The sequence below is a fragment of the Miniopterus natalensis genome, chromosome 3 (genome assembly GCF_054644295.1).
Source record: "Miniopterus natalensis isolate mMinNat1 chromosome 3, mMinNat1.hap1, whole genome shotgun sequence".
NCBI classification, from domain to species: domain Eukaryota; kingdom Metazoa; phylum Chordata; class Mammalia; order Chiroptera; family Miniopteridae; genus Miniopterus; species Miniopterus natalensis.
In genome coordinates this window covers 67208257-67226750 of record NC_142083.1, presented here as the reverse complement: position 1 = coordinate 67226750, position 18494 = coordinate 67208257, and positions in this window count along the sequence as shown.

Below are 18494 nucleotides of genomic sequence, written 5' to 3'. Positions count from 1 at the left end.
AATCCCTGCCAAACAAAAGCTCACGGTTTAATACCAGAGAGTAACTTGAAGCATCGTGGCAAAAGGTATTTTAAATTATCAACAAAGAAATGCCCAGACTGAGAGAAAATTGAGAGAGCAAAAGTACTTTTATGGACAATAATATACTCAATTAAAAACATTAAACTTTCAAAACTAATTCACCAAATACATGTCAATCTAGAAGTGAGAAAAGCTTTATGAATAAGTTGTGTTTGCTTGACATACCATAGAATCATTCTATTACTAGCTATCAATTTTGCTCCTAGTTAAATTATGTTTGCTGAACAAATGGTGAATCAAAAGCAAGTGTCCAGGACTCAGTGAACACTGGGAATAATTTTTAACAAGTATTTGTTCAGAATTTACTGTACTAATGTTCAATTGCTATGTCACAAATTACCACAAATTAGTGACTTAATACATATTTATTGTCTCACAGTTTCCACCAGTCAGGAGTCCGTTCCACAGAGGCTCCCTCTGCCTGAAAGGCAAACTGTCATGCTGCTTTGATATGGATTTAGCTATCAGGTTGTAGAAAACAGATTGGAATGAGATACAGTAGAAAGTTATGGATGTGGCAGATGATTGCACCCACTGCTGGCTTATATATTTCTATAAAACAAAGAATATCTATGTCTGGGGTCCTTAGTACGGCTGAGCCCCCATAGTAGAGGGCCTAAACTACAAGAAAAAAGGGCACAAAAACATGGGTGTTTGAAGTTGCACAGTCCTGAGTTAGGGCTTAGAGATTTCTAGACTCTTTTGATTTTATATTTATGAATCATATACGGCTTCACAGTAATAATTCTGAATCTTAGACAGTAGAACCTGTTGTGTATGTTGACAATGCCCTGCTTTCTCTCATAGTGACGGCTTGGTCTTGGTATGGGTTAAAATCTCCTGAGAAATTTGAAACACTTCATCCTTCCTAAAGTTATCTTTCACAGGTCCTTAAATTAGAAATGTCTTTAAGGGAGCGAACTTGTTTTGTTTGGGCTCTTACATTGACTTGTTTTATACACTAGTCTAAAAAGTCACATATATATAAATTTTAATGCTAGTATTCATCATGTATTCATCATTTGTCATATCTTAGAATCACACCTGAAGTGACCTTGAAATAAAGTGTTGATAATTTTACTGGAACCACTTTGAGCGCTTTCCCACCGACCCACCCACTTGATGCGTCCTGATGACACTGATGAAAATCAAGCTGTAATTAGCCAAAGCACCAGAGGTTGCTGCTGGGCAGCCTACGACGTTCGGGGCCACTCACGGAGGCAATCATCTTGTCTCCACTGTGGTGAGAGCTGAAGCAGAGCTTCTTGCTCTTGCAAACATCACGGATGAATGTTTCATATCTACGCCAAGCTCAAAGCCTGACAAATGGCTGGATAGAGCCAAGTAGCAAGTTTCACAATTTAGCAACTTAAAAAGTGTTTCTAAAGGGTTCTCATGCTTATAGAGTGTATATGTGTGCATACACGTGTATAAATATATATTTATATATACATAATATAAATATGAACCACATTTTCTTTATCCACTCATTTGTCAATGTACACTGGACACTTAGGTTGCTTCTATACCTTGGCTATTGTGAACACTGTTGCAATAAACATAGGGATACAGAGAGCTCTTCAAGATAATGATTTCCTTTCTTTCAGATACATACCCAGAAGGATTGCTGGATCATGTGACAGTTCTGTTTTAATTTTTTGAGGACTCGTCATACTGTTTTTTATAAAGGTCACATCAGTATACATTCCCTTCTATGGTGTAGAGTGATTCCTTTCCCCCACATCCATGCCTGCCTTGATTTCTTGTTATTTTGATAACATACATCCTAATAAATGTGAGGTGATATCTCATTGTGGTTTTGATTTGCATTTCCCTGATGATTAGTGATACTGAGATCTTTTCATATTCATTTTGTCCATTTGTATGTCTTCTTTGGAAAAATGTATTCTTAGCTTCCTTGCCCATTTTTAAATTGGGTTATTTGTATTTTTGCAATTAAGCTGTATGAGTTTCTTGTATATTTTGAATGTTAACTCCTTAGATATATGGTTTGCAAAAATTTTCACCTATTGCATAGGTCGCTTTTTTTGAAGATTCCCTTTGCAGTGGAAAAGTCTTTTAGTTTGATGCATTCTCACTTGTTTATTTTTGTTTTTGTTACCGTTGTTTTGGTGATAAATACAAAAAATCATTGCCAAGACTTAGGTAAAGGAGTGTACCCCCAATGATTTATTCTAGTAGTTTTGCAGTTTTAGGTCTTTTTAAAGATATTTTTAAATTGAATATATTTCCAAGCATGTTGTTGCAAATGGCAGGATATACACACAGACACACACACACACCACATCTTCTTTACCCATTAATCCATTGATGGGCATTTAGACTGTCTCCATACTTAGCTACTGTGAATAATGCTGCAATAGATGTGAGTGCGCAAATGGGACCCTACAAAATGGGAGAAAATTTTTGCAAGCCATATCTCAGAGAAGGATCTAGTACCCAGTGTGTATATATATATTTAAAAACACACACACACACACACACACACACACACACACACACACACAAAACAACTCATTCAACTTAACAAAACCAAACAATCTGATTAAAAGTGAGAACAAAAAATAGGTATTTTTCCAAAGATGAAATCAAAATAGCCAACAGGCACATGAAAAAATGCTCAACCTCACTAATTATCAGGGAAATGCAAGTTAAAACAACAATGAGATATCACCTCACACCTGTTGGAATGGCTATCTCTAAGAAGACAACTGACAGGTGCCAGCAAGGATGCAGTTTCAGGTCTTATGTCCAAGTTTTTGATCCCTTTTGAGCTGATTTTTGTGTATGGTGTAAGACAGGGGTCCAGTTTTCCCAACATCATTTATTGAAGAGACAGTCTTTACTTCATTGTATAGTCTTGGCTGCTTCACCATAGATGTATCAGTATATTTCTGGATTCTCTATCGTTTCATTGATCTATGTGTCTGTTTCTATACCAAGAATAAACATTTAAAAATGAATCCACCTGTAAAAATTTAAGCAATTTAATCAGTAAAATCTTTCAACAATGAAAATATGAGGAGGCCCAGTTTTAAAAATGAATGACATGATATGACTTATATTTTAAATTATCACCTTGGCTGTTATGTTGACAAGGTAGTGAAGTAGGTGGAGTGGAAAGCAGGATAAAAGTTAAGCAAATATAGCATTAATCTGGGTATGATACCATTCCCAAGGTTATGACAGTAGAAGTAACAGGAAGAAAAAGGTTTAGGAACAAGATCAGGAATTGTTAGGGTCTGAAATGTCCACTAAATTTTAAGATAAAGGAAAATATTTTAATCAAGACACATAAGCCTGGATCATAAGTGAGAGGAATGGGAAACATGACTATATTAAAATTAAGAATAATAGAGTGTAAATACAAGCCCTGAAAGGGAAAAGTTATTTATAATATACAAAAGATTAATATATTTATAATAATGACATGTTATGGGATCACTTCAAAATATTTGCTAATATCTCTTGTGGTTTACTTATGGACCCATGTTTGATTCATAAGTGTACTGTTTAATTTTAAATTTTTTTTTTTGGGGGGGGGATTTCCCAGATATCTTCCTTTGTGTTTATCTCCAGTTTAATTTCATTGTAGTAAGAAACAAAATAGAAAGTTGGGGAGGTAAATTCTTCCAGTTTTATTTTTAGTCATGTACTGTCTCTCTTTCACTCTTATTTTGTTTTTAAATATTGAAATTTTCCAATGAGCAAATAAATCTTACATTGCTAACACTACTAACAAATGGTAGGTGCTAAGCTAGTAGATCTATTCAATTTATAGGTATATTTATTTCTTCTATTACCAAATTCTTAAAATGTTCATGTTGAAATATACCATATAAAATGATACATGTTTATACAAATTTAAAGAATTTAATTTTAAAAGAAACAGTGAACACCTATCTACCAAATTTTAAAAAATAGACTATTATCAGTTCCTTGAATTGCTCAATAGTCCTCTCCTCAACTTACTTATGCAGTAATATTGTAGAAAGAAGCATGAGTGATCTAAATAGAATCATCTTCCCAAAAGGAGCATTTGCCTGGAAAAGTCCTTGTATTGGGGGACTTGCCCTTTCTTATTGCACTTGGAAAATTTAGATGATCATGTTACTAAACCTGAGCTAACTTTCTGGAGGGGAAAAAAAGCTCACATGGATAAGACCTCTGGTACCTCAGCCAAGCATTCTACAGACTCATGAGCAAGGCTGTCCTAGGTTACTCAGTTGGCCAGGTGACATGTTAGTTAACTACAGATACTAGAGCCAGAGATCAGGTAAATTGGCCAAACTAGAAGAACCACCTAGCAACAATTATACACAATAATAGCTATAAGACCACTAAGTTTGGGGGTGGTTTGTTATAGAGCAAAGGTCAGCTTATGCAATGGATCATCAATAGTGAGAATAGAAGGCAGTAAGGCAATTTGAGAAGCTTTAAAGAAAAGTTTAAACGTTCACCAGGTCTCTAGCACCAAGAAGCAGTACAGCAGGAAGGCTGTTGAAGAAGTAACAAAAAAATCTCAAGAGAACAAACTACTCAATGGCTGCTACAAGAAGAAACCAACTCCCAGTTAGTATTAAACAGAAAAAATGTTGACAAAAAACAATGTTCAGCAAGTTTGCTACGTTCAGTCAAGTAAGAGGAGATAGGCCATCTGTTTCCCATTTCTATCAATCCCATTCCATTACCAGAGGGATGGTGCAAGAAGGAAGACAGTAATACCAATAACCCTACGATTAGAGCTACATTTCTAGATTAATATTTGGGGAAAGAAAGGAAGAAACAAAGTATTTTTGAATCACTTATGAGATTGAATGGTTTGCAGCACTGGCTTTCTGAGTGGAATCTGCACTTAATCAGAGGGAATTAGGCCTGTCACCTTGGAAGGGTCATCTCAAGGCTTCTGTACCCAAAGGAATGCCTAATGTTTGAGTGTGAAAACATCCACAAACTGCCTTTTTTTCATGGTCATGAAAACCAACAGATTTAATGCAACTGGAGGTTTGATATTTTATCTACAATTGAGATGGGAATCTTGGTTAATATTTCCTGACAGAACAGATTGTGTGTGGGAACTTTTTGAAGGAAATACAATTTGCTTATAACCTTTAAGTTAATTAGTAACATATGTCCTCAAAAGGATAGAAAATCCAATGTTATGGAAACTGGATTTGTCTGGATTAATGGATTATACACTATAATCTTTTTGTTTTACTTTCTTTCATCTTTTTGCTCCTCCTGAAGGATTTCTGAAAAGTAATAAAAGAAGGAGGGGAAAATCCCTCAAGGTACTTACTCAGAAAATAAAGGTTTTCCTGACAAACCATGAGGATTTTTCCATTTTGCTCATTTTTTGTGTCTTCCTCTATCATTGACAGAAAGGTGAAAGAAATAGATATATTTTAAATATTTTATGAATCCTAAAATTGAGCAGATTTAGTGACTCCTATTTTCTACCACAATAGACGGCCCAGTCAAATGATACCATTTTATTACGGCAAACCCCAGGGTAGTTATATTCCATACATGTCAGGTTCAATACTTTTAACATTTAATAACTGATCAACAGCATGAACATCTTATGCACATGGGTACATATTTCCTATAAGAATACAAACCACTAACAAACTCACTCACTCATACAATAAACAAATATTTTGTTGAAAATCTCCTATGGTATGTATTGAGATTAAAAAGGTAAGTATGACAAGGACACTGGATCTCAGAATCTGGTGGATAACACCAACATATAAACATATCATTACAAAATTTAAAACAGTCATAATACACGTTGATTTAAGAAGTAAAGAGGTGGTGGATGTTAAGATTAGATAGTATAGAAGTGGTTTAACCAGTAGTCAGGTAAAAGCAAAGCAGACACTCAAGAGCTGTGTGCAAACCTATAATTGTATGAAAATGCATTCAGGGTTTGGAGAAATGCCTGACGTGGCTAAAGTACTATGACTAGCAAGGGAAGGATAGATATTTCTGGAGTTTTATAAGGTTCTCACAAATATGCCACACTTCTGTTTTAAACATGGTAAACATCACATGATATAGTAACGTGGACAATTTGAATGTTAGGACTGCAGGATTGCCACTTACTTTGTAGAGATGAACATCTGATTTGATTTAGAGGATCAGCTGGGATTTTTGCATTACATGTAGCCTCCCATCTCTCAACCAGAATCTGACACTAGTCAGCATCACAATATAGCACTTGCAACTGATATCCAATATTACAATATAATAATGTGGCAACATTGCCATTTATTGTATAAACAATTGTCATTTCCTTAACTTTATTTATGAAAAAGATATTTTAGACCAAGTTATGAATTTCCCTTTCATCTTATTTTAACATTGGGCAATATCAGGATTGTTTAATCTAACTGGGGGGTTGAAATCATGGGATATGTTCATTAAGACGGAAAAATGATTACATAATGTTGGCTAAAATATTTACAGTGTCCTCCTTTAATTGTCTTCTGGCAGAGATTTCTTCTCTAACTACATACAAACAGATTGTAGACGGGCTGCAACCAATCTTAATTCTCCCCTGTCTAACCAACAAAGGCATTCTATCTCTTGGATTGATGGAGATTGCCAGGAAGCATAGAAAGCCCTGGCAGTCTTTGTGAGAACATACTGCAGTGGAATTCAGATGAGATGACATACAAACTTATTAAGTTCCAATCCATTAGCAAGTAAAATATTATGCTTTCAAAGAAGCATATTATTAAATATCCTAGTTGCAGATTTTAGATTGGACTAATGGTTTCATTAAGGTTGTCACAGTGACACTATGGGGCATGTGGTTTAGAAGTTAATGATATGGACTCAAGAGCCCAGTTGCTTAGATCTGCATCCTATCTTACCCTCTTATTTGCCCAGTGAAAATGGAAAAGTTATTTAACCACTGCATGCCTTCACCATCTTATTTATAAAATGGGATAACAATACCTTAGGACTCTTATAAAGATTAAATGAGTAAACACTTTTTAGGGCTCTTGGAATAGTGTTTGGCACACAGTAAGCACCATGTTTGTTATATTAGTTATTTTTGCGCAATAATATTACTATAAATATATTGGTTTAAAATATATACATTATTTTATAGTCTTCTTGGGTCAGGAGTCTAGGCAGAGCTAAGCAGGGTCCTCGGCCAGGCTGTAATCAATATGTCCTTCTGGGCTGCAGTTTCATCTCAAGGCTTGACAGGGGAAGTGTCTGCTTAAAGGCTTACATGGTTGTTGGCAGAACTCAGTTTTTTGTGGCCCATTGGGTTAAGGGCTGTTCCTATTGGCTGTCAACCCGAGGTTTCCCTCAGTTCCCTGCCTGGCGGGCTTCCAAACATGGCTGTTTGCTTAACCTTATCCAGCAAGAGAAAAATCTTCTGCAAATGGACATTATAATCTTATGTAACATAATCATGGAAGTGACACCTGATCACTTTTGCCAAGTCCTGCTGGTTAAAAACAAATCACAGGTTCTGGTTACACTCAGGGGGAAAAGATTAAACAGGGGTGTGGACACTAAAAGCCCAAGATAACTGGAGATCAGTTTACAGTCTGTAGTTTACATAGTGTTTGTTAAACAAAAGATTACTTCCCACAGAATGATGTTTATAAAAGTAAATATAAAAAATTACTCTATTTATATCTGGACAGTTTAATCACATAATGCATGCTAGACCAGCTCATACCTGCCATGAGAGCCAGTTCTACTGTCTCTTTCCAACTCTACATTCAATGGCGTAATACTGCTAGGTTCACATCAGACATAGTTGGTGTATTTACAGCACTCAAATTGATAAATGCTACAAATCAGAGCTGTTTTCACATAGAATGCCAGTGGTTAAACATTTACCATTTCATATGTTTTACATTTTGTAGACCTGCCTCAACTTCAGTGACCAGGATCCTTTAACTTTATATTTACTTGGAAACACTGTAATTAAATCTCAAACAAGGATCCAGAACAACATTAGGTAAGGTAATACCTTAGCATCAAATTTCCAAACCTTTTACCTTAATTAAAATTTTATTTAAAACAAGATCAACTCAAAGTATGGTTTACTCACATATTAAAAAATATGGATACTGATTACTTAACTTGCTATCTTTAAAACTCCAGGCCAACTTTACTCTTACAACTATTGGCATATGTTTCTCTAACATATGTCCCTCAGAAATCATGTATCTCAAAGTATCTTGTAGAAGGAGCGAGCATGCCTTAGGTCCAATAATTCTCTTCTTGATGGATATGTATTGTGTCACTGAGGAAACAGCACATAATAAGTATTTTACAGAGACTGTCCATCCCTCATATTTAAATATTATACACCAGTATGTCATCTCAACAAAAGATATAATCCTGTTCATGCTGTCAATTCTCAGGTCAGCCTGGTGGTAACTGTAGCATGATAATTAGTTAATATCATTAATTTTATTAGTACTATTTGTTTTCAGTATTTTCTAGTATCTCCAACTCTGTATCATTACTTAACAAGCCAATTCTTTTTGCATCCTGGGGTGGGGTGTGAATTAGAAGATAATTATCCTCTAATATCCATTTTTTGTAATGGATATATTGAGATTCATTTGTGATTGAGGCAGCAGATTGTTATTATCTTAAAATCTTTGCTGATCAAAGAAGAATTTGCTATCCTTTTTGTTGCTTTACTATGAAGTTTCAAATAAATACATGTCTAAAATCGATGAGTATATAAAATTTCTCTCTGAAGGAAAAAATAATGGCCTTGATCAGAAATAGCCACTCCTGTGTTCTGCCTCCAGGTGCAAGGTGAATAATCCAGTATGGGCATGAATTCAAGAAAAGCTCCCAAATTGTCACAACAAATTGAAAAGTTCCCTCCCTTCCATCTGGCCTAAGAATTTACCTTAAATAAACAATACTGGATACTGTCACAGACAGCAGCTGGAGAAGAATTCGACCATGAATTGGCTGTAATCCAGCACTTGCTGAAAGCTCACTTTAGACTTTTGATTAGAGAGAGGTAAAGAGAGAATCTAAGGTAGTGTTTCCAAATGGGACTGAATCAGAAGTAATGAGAGAGCTTATTAAAAATATAGTCTCCTATATTCTAGACCAGACATATAAAATCAAAATCTTCAGGAGAAAGGCAAAAATCTATTTTTGTGTTATAGGAGATTTAGAGGAGATGGCAACTTGCTTATAGAAACATACCTGCAATTTATAAAAAATCTACAGTTAAGTAAAAAGAAAGCAAAACACCTGAATAATTTATTCTTTGATCCCTATGAGAAAAAGATCCTGAAATTAGGATTTATACATGTGCCCCTGGCATTTTATAAAATGACCATTTGAGGAAAGTTTTCTGCATGTTTTTGCAAATCCATAGTCACATATACAACTTACTATGCTACCTAATGTCTCTTGGTAGATACTTTTTATAATTTAATGGCTAATACTATTGATTCAATATGTAGCACATATATGTAGTAAATGTAGACAAAATATAAATATACTCTACATCAACAATGTAACACTCTGTTTGGTAGTAAATGGATGGTAGAGGCCAGAGTTCTGTAACCATAATTGGGAAGGAAATAGAAAGACAGAATAATCAGAGATTAGCTATTTTACATGAATTGTTTCAGTTCCTCCTCTTTATCAATATCTGACCCCAAATATCTAGAACTGAGCTGTGGTCTCAGAATGAAAGCATAGAAAGAAAATGGGTTTCAATGAGCATAAAATAATGATGTCCAATGTAAAGAGATGGCTCTAGAGAAACAGGCTATCTGAAACCACTTTCTACTTTGCAATAGTATTTTACATCTGACCTTAAGCAGCAATTTTAAAAATTCAGGTTAATAGCTTTCGAAACCAAGTTGTATTTATACACATGGTATGTAACATTTAGAAAACAGGCCACTAATATGCTTTGGATTTAGATAGGATATTTGGTTTTTTAAAAGGACAACAAACCAGGTCCTTCAAGTAATCCAAACAATGATATAAACTAGTAATCACTGTTACTGTTAACTTTGCTCCACAAAAAGTTCTGAATTAGTATGCAACAAGATCAGCCAGATGCAGAAACCTGAAACATAGTGACTTATAAGTAAGCCTGAGAACAAGATAGATGATAAATGGACTTTTTGCAAGCAAGAGGCATGGCAATGTCGAAGTCTCAAAGAGGAATATTGTTGGTCCAATGTTCTAGAGAATATCTATTAAGTATAATCAGTCCAAGCAGGAAAATAAGACAAGAATAAGAAATAACAATTAAATTTTGCATGAAATTACATATACATAATTATATACATAATAATGTATATCATTGTACAGAAAGAATCTTAGGAAATATGTGAAGTATTACAAAATATAAAATAATTCAGCAAGGTGGCTAGATAAAAGTCAAAATCAACAAATAAAACACAATTTAATCACTACCTTCCTCTTAAAAATTATAAAAAATATAGTAGGAAATGATGTCAAGGAGCAATTCACTGGAAAAGAACCACAAACAGCCAATATACAGTATGAAAGGAGGTTTCATGTCACTATTAATCAGGGAATTGCAAATTAAATACACGAGATATTCTCTCATCACCACTAATTTGGCATAAGTAAACAAATAAATAAATGTAATAATATCAAACTATGAAAACTTAAATTCTAGTATTAATATGCCTTTGCAACAATATTTACACTTATTTTTATAGTAATTAAACATGCCAATCAAGTAAATTTTTTCCCCCAAAATGAATTCCACTAAAGGAATATATATAAAATGTTGTAGTATGAATATGTCAGAATTATCTTATTCTTTATGCTGTGAAAACAGTGAATGCACAAATAATGGTTTCAGAGACGACACTCTGATTTCTCCCACAGAACAGGAATGCATGGAGCGGACGTCTCTGGGTCTGGGGGAGCTTATCAAGGAGGCCGAGGATCCGGCCTCTGCCTTTCTGTGCTTTTCATTCTTACTTGCCATCTCAGAGAAATATATATTTGCCAGTTCTTTAAGGATCACATGCATCAAGGGAAAAAGGAGAATCAAAGAATTGCAGCTCAGAGACCCCCCCTCTTCGGGCTTATTCTTTTCATCCAGCACAAAAGGTTTTCCCAGCAGCCCAGCAGCAAAGCGCACGACTCACTGGGCAGGACCCAGCTGGGAGAGTCGGGCAGACAAGTGTCCTAGCACCAGAGAAAGACTCTGGGACAATTATTCTATAGGTGGCTTACCTACAATGTCTGCTTCTTGTGGTACAAGGTAGACATTAAGTCACCCATGTTGGTGATTAAGTTAACTAGATCACTTAAAAATATCTATTTCTTTTCCACTATTTCTTTTTGTTGTTATTAATCCTCAGTTAAGGATATTTTTTTTACCATTTCTTTTCAGAGACAGTGGAAGGGAAGGAGGGGAGAGGGAGAGAGAGAGAGAAGGAGAGAAACATCGATGTGAGAGAGACACGCAGGTCAGTTGCCTCCTGCACACACCCCGACTGGGGCCGGGGACTGAACCTACAACCCAGGTACATGCCCTTGATTGGAAATCAAACCCAAGACCCCTAAGCGCACAGGCCGGCGTTCTAACCATCGAGCAACACCAGCCAGGGCTCCACTCTTTCTTTTAATATTGAGTACCTTTAAAACATTTTAATAAGAGTTTATGGGATCATACAAATGATTTTTAATCTTGTTTAGAATGTCATGACCCCCAAATCACCACGTTTGAATAAAATAACACCACATCCCAAAACAATCATGTTTTGTTTTTTTTCCTGGTGGTCAGTGAATAAACACATAAAATTTAAAACTTACAGTTTAATTTGTTTTATTTTTGCTTCTAAGATTAAGAAAATTAAAAAGCGGCATGTTTATGAATACTTCCACACCATCTTCATGTGATTAAATGGCATGCATTTCAATTAGACAGTTTAATTGTATTTAATTGTATTTTGCATTTCAGTATTCTTAAAACTAACTCTGAAGGAAAGATAAATATTTGAATTAAGGATAGCAACAGCAGGCCACATTATTAACTAATGAAGATACTGTTAAAAATTATGGCTCTGCAAGAACTACAACATGAACAAATTGGAACAGTGATTTAAATTATAGCACTATGATCTTTGCATTATTAAAGTAATTTAGCAATTTTCGTCATAATTTTTTCTTTTCTTAACCTTAAAGAAGTTACTTACTTGTGACTTCTGAGCTAGTTTTAAAAAATCAGGTCATTCACTAACTTAACTTGTTCAGATTTGTACTAATATAGAACTTACTTACTAAAACAAGAGTTATCAGTTACTGTGCACACTACATGTTTTTGAGAAGTATTATGATAGGAGCTATTAATAAAACATTACCGAAAGTGCTTCACAAAATTTAAATCAACTAAAAGGAATGAGCAAATATATTGTATACCACTACAATCCTGATAGATCTGAAACAGTGTTTGTTGCTATAGTTTAGGTCGGTGTTCCCTGTCCCCTGGTCTTGACAGGGTAGCTGAATATAGAATGTGAGTACACTCTCCCGGGTCACCTGAGCTGGGTGCTCTAGGAGAGTCCCTTGTGTGGGTTGTGTACACCCTCCTATTGTAGTTGGGCCTCGATTGCTGTGGCATGTCAGTGAGTGAGGTTTACTCTCAGGCTAACTTACTGTAAGGGCTGCCTGTTGTGTGGGGCTGACCCCAATGAGCAGGAGTCGCTTTAGCAGGGCTCTGGTGCCTGTCGAACCCACCCTTCAGATACTTCATTAGAGGAGCTGCTTGGGTGGTATGCGGGTGGGTGTTGTTCTGGTGGGGTCTGAAGCTGGCCAGTTTGGGTCCGAAGTTTTCTGGGAGGTGCTCTGGTGTGTGCTAAAATTTCATGAGAAATTCTGAATTAGTGAATCAAGAAGGTTATGTGTATACAAATCTCTGGAAACTGTTTGAGACCTTAAGTCCCCAGGGTTCTGAAAAATCTGAGAGGTGGGCCAGAGTAATTCAAACTCACCAATTTGAAGAGGGAAGAATCTCTTAATTATCTCATCACATATTTTGAAAAGTGAGAAATTATAACCAACTCACTTAACTAAAATTAATCCACATATAACAATTTAGAAGAAAGTTTATTATGACTTTTTTATTATGATTAAAACATGGTTTGTGGATAGTCCTTGGATTTCTGTTGCTAATTTTATATCCATTTTCTAGGTAGGTGGAACAGAATATAAGGATTGGCGTGGGAGAATTCTGAGAAAAATAACAAGAAATATGTCCAGAAAAATAAAAGTGATGGATGAATTGGGATGTAGAAACTTTTTGGATGCTTACTTTATTTTGTTACATTTGGACATTAAAGGTATAGGGATGAAACCCTCTGCAAGAAAAAAAATAGACAAAAACATGATTATTGAGTAGGAAAATGGGCATGTTTACCTCTCTCTATATGTTTATCCTGACTCTATTACAAACCTAGGCCCTGAGCCTCAAAATTTTGCTAATAAATTTGCCCAGATGCAATGATTCTTAATGTTCCATTGTAAATCTAGAATGTTCTAGAATAGACACTGATGGAGCTGGGTTGGATAGTCTTAGGTAAGATGAAATCTAGAAACACACAAATAACACAAACACACACACTACCAAATGTGAAAAGGAAATCAGAACATTTTTGATACTACATTTCAAGTTAGATTAACAGAAGAGCTCAAAGTAAGTGTGTGCATATGTGTGTGTGTGTATATGTGTGTGTTGCCTATGGAGATTATATATCAGTAGGGAGGTAGATAGGTAGGTAGACAGATAAACAGACATAGATACAACATTGCTAAATTTATAAGAAACTAATTATATATGTTTATTTGATGTTTCAAAAAGACTGTAATGTTCAGTAGCTTAAAAGACAAATGATATATTTTCATAGATTATTGTGTGTTTTATCCTGAGTCACATCCTGTTTATGAAATATTTGACACCATGTATAAAATAATATTTGCAAAATTAGTTTAAATGACTTGGAATAAGAACCATTGCATAGACTGAAAACAGGCCTAAAATTCATAAAGAAAGGGTAATGACACACATCATTGAATGGGATGTGGGAAAGTGTCAAGGAGAAAGTTCTGAAGGGCCAGTGAGAGTTGTAATCTTCTTTACTATTAAATTAATGATCTAGAAAGGGAAGGAAACTGCACATTAGTGGGACATGTGAATGACAATAAATTGGGAGGCATACAAAAGAGTAGAATAAACACTGAAATAAAATGACCTAGAGAGGTAATGAATATAGTAATAAACATAAAAAATGAAATTCAGCTTGGAGAATGAAAATATGTCAGAGAATTAATCACCCCAAATAGCAATATTCACAGAACTTTAAAAACGAGCATGAATTAAAATTCAATAGCTTGATAGAAAAACCAGAAAAAAGCTTTAAAAATGGGAAGAAAATGATGCACTTTTAGGTCAAATAAAATATATTAGTATATAAAATATTCATCTTAGACTCATGCAGTTATAAAACATAATATTAATATTTGTGTATTTTTTAAAAATCCTCACCCAAGGTTAAGCTTTTTTTTTTTTTTCTTTTCTTAACTTTAGAGAGAAAGGAAAGGAGAGAGAGAGAAAAAAAACCACATCAATTCGTTGCCTCCCATACTCAACCAAACCTGGGATTGAAACCACAACCTGGGTATGTGGCCTGACCAGGAATTGAACCTACAACCTTTTGGTGTATGGGATGACACTTCGACCAACTGAGCCAACTAGGCAGGGGGGTGGTGGGTGGGTGGGTGTGTGTGTGTGTTTGTGTGTAGTCCTCTCCTGAGAATATTTTTTCCCATTGCTTTTCATAGAGTTGAGGGGTGGGGGGAGGGAGAGAAACATCAATGTGAGAGAGACACATGGATTGGTTGAGTCCTGCACTCTCCCCTACTGGGGTGGGGAACGAGCCTGCAACCGAGGCATGTGCCAGAATGGAACCCGGGGCACTTCAGTTCTCAGGCCAATACTCTAACCACTGAGCCAGACCAGCTAAGGTATTTGTATATGTTTTAATGGAAGAAGGGGCCAAGGGAGGCATAAGTGTCTAGGACCCTAGAAGTCTCATTGATCCTGGTTCACTTTATTGAAACATGGGAAGCTGTAGAATTATTGATGAGTCTAATCAATGAATATACACAGAAGATTTTGCTCTATAAACACATCTATACATACTATTATATTTTGTGTATATTTGATGAGTAAAAACCATTTCCAAGCGTTTTATATATTTTTCTAATTCTCATTATTTTCTAATATTAAAGAATTGGCTGTAAGGGAAATACAGTTGAAAGGGCAAGTTGATTTTATGTAGAGGAAAATCCCAAGTGAACCCTAAACCATGGCATTTTAATATTAATAACTAAATCTACAAAGTGTTCATGGAGAAAAATACAGAATTGACCAAACATACAGAATAATTTATTAATCCATGTTCTCTATATGCAGCTGTGCTAGTCCTCCAAATTTTTATAAAATCTTGTACTGAATGATCTCTATATTTCAGAGTAATTAAATGTAGAGGTATGAGGAGACAAAGCAACATAACCCAGATGAAAGAACAGGACAAAACTAAAAAAAAAAAAAAAAGAAGGAAGTGAAATGAAACAAAGGCAAGCAATCTACCAGATACAGAGTTCAAAAAACACTAGTTATAAGAATTCTCTGTGAATTTAGGGGAAGAATAGATGAATTCAGTGAAAACTTCACCAAAGATAGAGAAAACATTAAAAATGTCAGAAATGAAGAATGCACTAAAGGGAATCCACAGCAAATTAGAGGAAATTGAGGATCGAATCATCAGTCTGGTAGAGAAGGTAGGGTAAAACATGCCATTGGAACACAAAAAAAAAATTTAAATGAGGATAGTTATGGCACCTCCGGGAAAACTCACGCATACCAGCTTTTATATTACAGGGATACTAGAAAGAAAAGAGAGAGAAAAGGGAATTGAAAATGTATTTGAAGAAGTAATAACTAAAAACTCCCTCACATTGTGAAAGAGATGGACGTACAGGTCCAGGAATTGCAGAGTCCCAAACAAGATAAACCCAAAGAGATCCACAGCAAGATGCATCATAATTATAACGCCAAAGGTTAAATACAAAGAGAGAGTCTTAAAAGTGGCAAGAGAAAAACGGAGCTCCCATAAGACTAACAATTGATTTTTCAATAGAAACTTTGAAGGCCAGACGTGAATGGCATGACATATTCAGAGTGATGAAAAGCAAACACCTACAACCAAAATTACTTTATCTGGCAAAGCTATCATTTTGAATCAAAGGAGATACAGCAAAAGCTAAAAGATCATCACCACTAAACCTATATTAACAGAATGTTAAAGGAACTTCTTTAAATACTAAAGAGAAGATAAAAATTTGAATAACAAAATACAGGAAAGAAAAAAAATTCATTGTCAAAGGAAAAAACCCTTCATAAAAGCAGTAGATCAACCAATTATAAAGCTAGTACAAAGGGTAAAGACAAAAGTGCAAAGATCATGTGTAACAACAACAAGTAAATTAAGGGATACGCACCAACACCCAGACACAAATAAAACTTAATGACAAAAACATAATAAATGTGGAGGGGGTGAGTGATTAATAGAATGTGTTCAAACTTAAGCAAAATCAATCTGAAATGAACATAGCTTGGCATATATGAAGCAAATGGTAATCACAAACCAAAAATATATATGAAATATACAAGAAATAAAGAGAAAGGAATCCAAATGTAACAGTATAGAACGCCATCAACATAAATGAGAAGAAAGAAATAATACAAAAGGAACAGGGAAGATCTACAAAAACAATCAGAAAACAATCAGTAATGATCATATACCTATCAATAATTAACTTTAAAAGTAAATGGACTAAATGCTCCAATCAAAAGACAAGAGGGTAGCCTCCACCTGCTCATGGGCCCACACAATAAAACCAAAATCTATATAATCTTATTAATCAATGTCACCTCAATAAATTTAATTAAAGATAAATAAAATCAATTATGATAATATAGCTTAATGCCTGTTATTAACCTTTTCTTGGAAATGAAACTAATTAGGAGAGATACATGGAAAAAAGACCTTGATGGAAAAAAGCAAATATAACGTATGCACATATTGGCACTTAAAGTTAACATGTGAAAAGTGCTTGAATTTTATATATCAAGTGTGTATATCATTTGTTAAAAAATTAAGGCTATGCATTTACACCTCTCATCTCAAAACACTCATTACTTCAGTATGTCTTATTAAAGGTATTTTTATTTAACAAATGTAATTTTGGCAAGGTTTGAGGTATGTTTGGGGAGGGTGAAGTGATTTCTAGAATACCTTTAACAGTATGATTTTCACACATACATTCTGCAAAGTAACAAAACATGAGATTAAAGCATTAAACAAAGAGAAATTTTAGTTAATACCACAATTTAATTTAGTACTTGTAACAAATATGAAATCAATAAGGAAAAGTACATTATAATTATTTTGATATGCAATTGAATGTGTTTGAAATGAATGCTAATTACAATATTAGCCATTATTGGACTCTTAATCATAGGTTATTAACCTTGTGATGAACAATAACAATATTTACTGTATGGTGCATATTTACTGTATATCTTTACTATTTGTTCATGCTACTAATTCCTTATTTTGAAGAGTCACACACTAATGGAATCTGTTTCTATATTCTATTAACATTTTTTATCTTTGAAAATGAAACTATGTAATATTAAATCACTCAACTCAATAAAAATAATTGCAGGGTTCTACTGTTTATTATTTCAAATGATTTTTGTAGAGACCTACATACATACTTCTCTGAACAACTTCATCTCGCTCAGATTAAAGTGGTTTCTATCCTATTGGCAAAGATGCCAATGATTGTTTTCTAATTTAGAAAAACCTATATTTTTAAACACAATTGTTTTCCTTGTTAATGTTGCAGGGCAAAGTTTTGACAATATTTTACTTTACTTACAATGAGCTCACATCAAACTATGACATTTGCAATATGGGTCTCAGGTAGATATATACAGTAGAAGAATTAGAATAAAAACTTAATTTAGTTAAATTTATACCAAATATTTTAAGATATTATATTCTGAGGAAAGCAAAGTAAAATTGTTTCATATGGGAGCATCATTTCAATCCTAGCCTCCTTCCCCACACAGTTACGCAAAGCACCTCACCCTCCCACGATGCCACAGCAGCACCAAGGCAGCCCGTCGCCAGTGTCTTTAATGGGCACTACAGGACAATGTTCCTCTAACCTTTTCAGTTACTTTACACATGTTGCAAAGAAACAGTCCTAAGTACGTCCATTAATAAAACTCTTCAACTGAAGAAAACAAA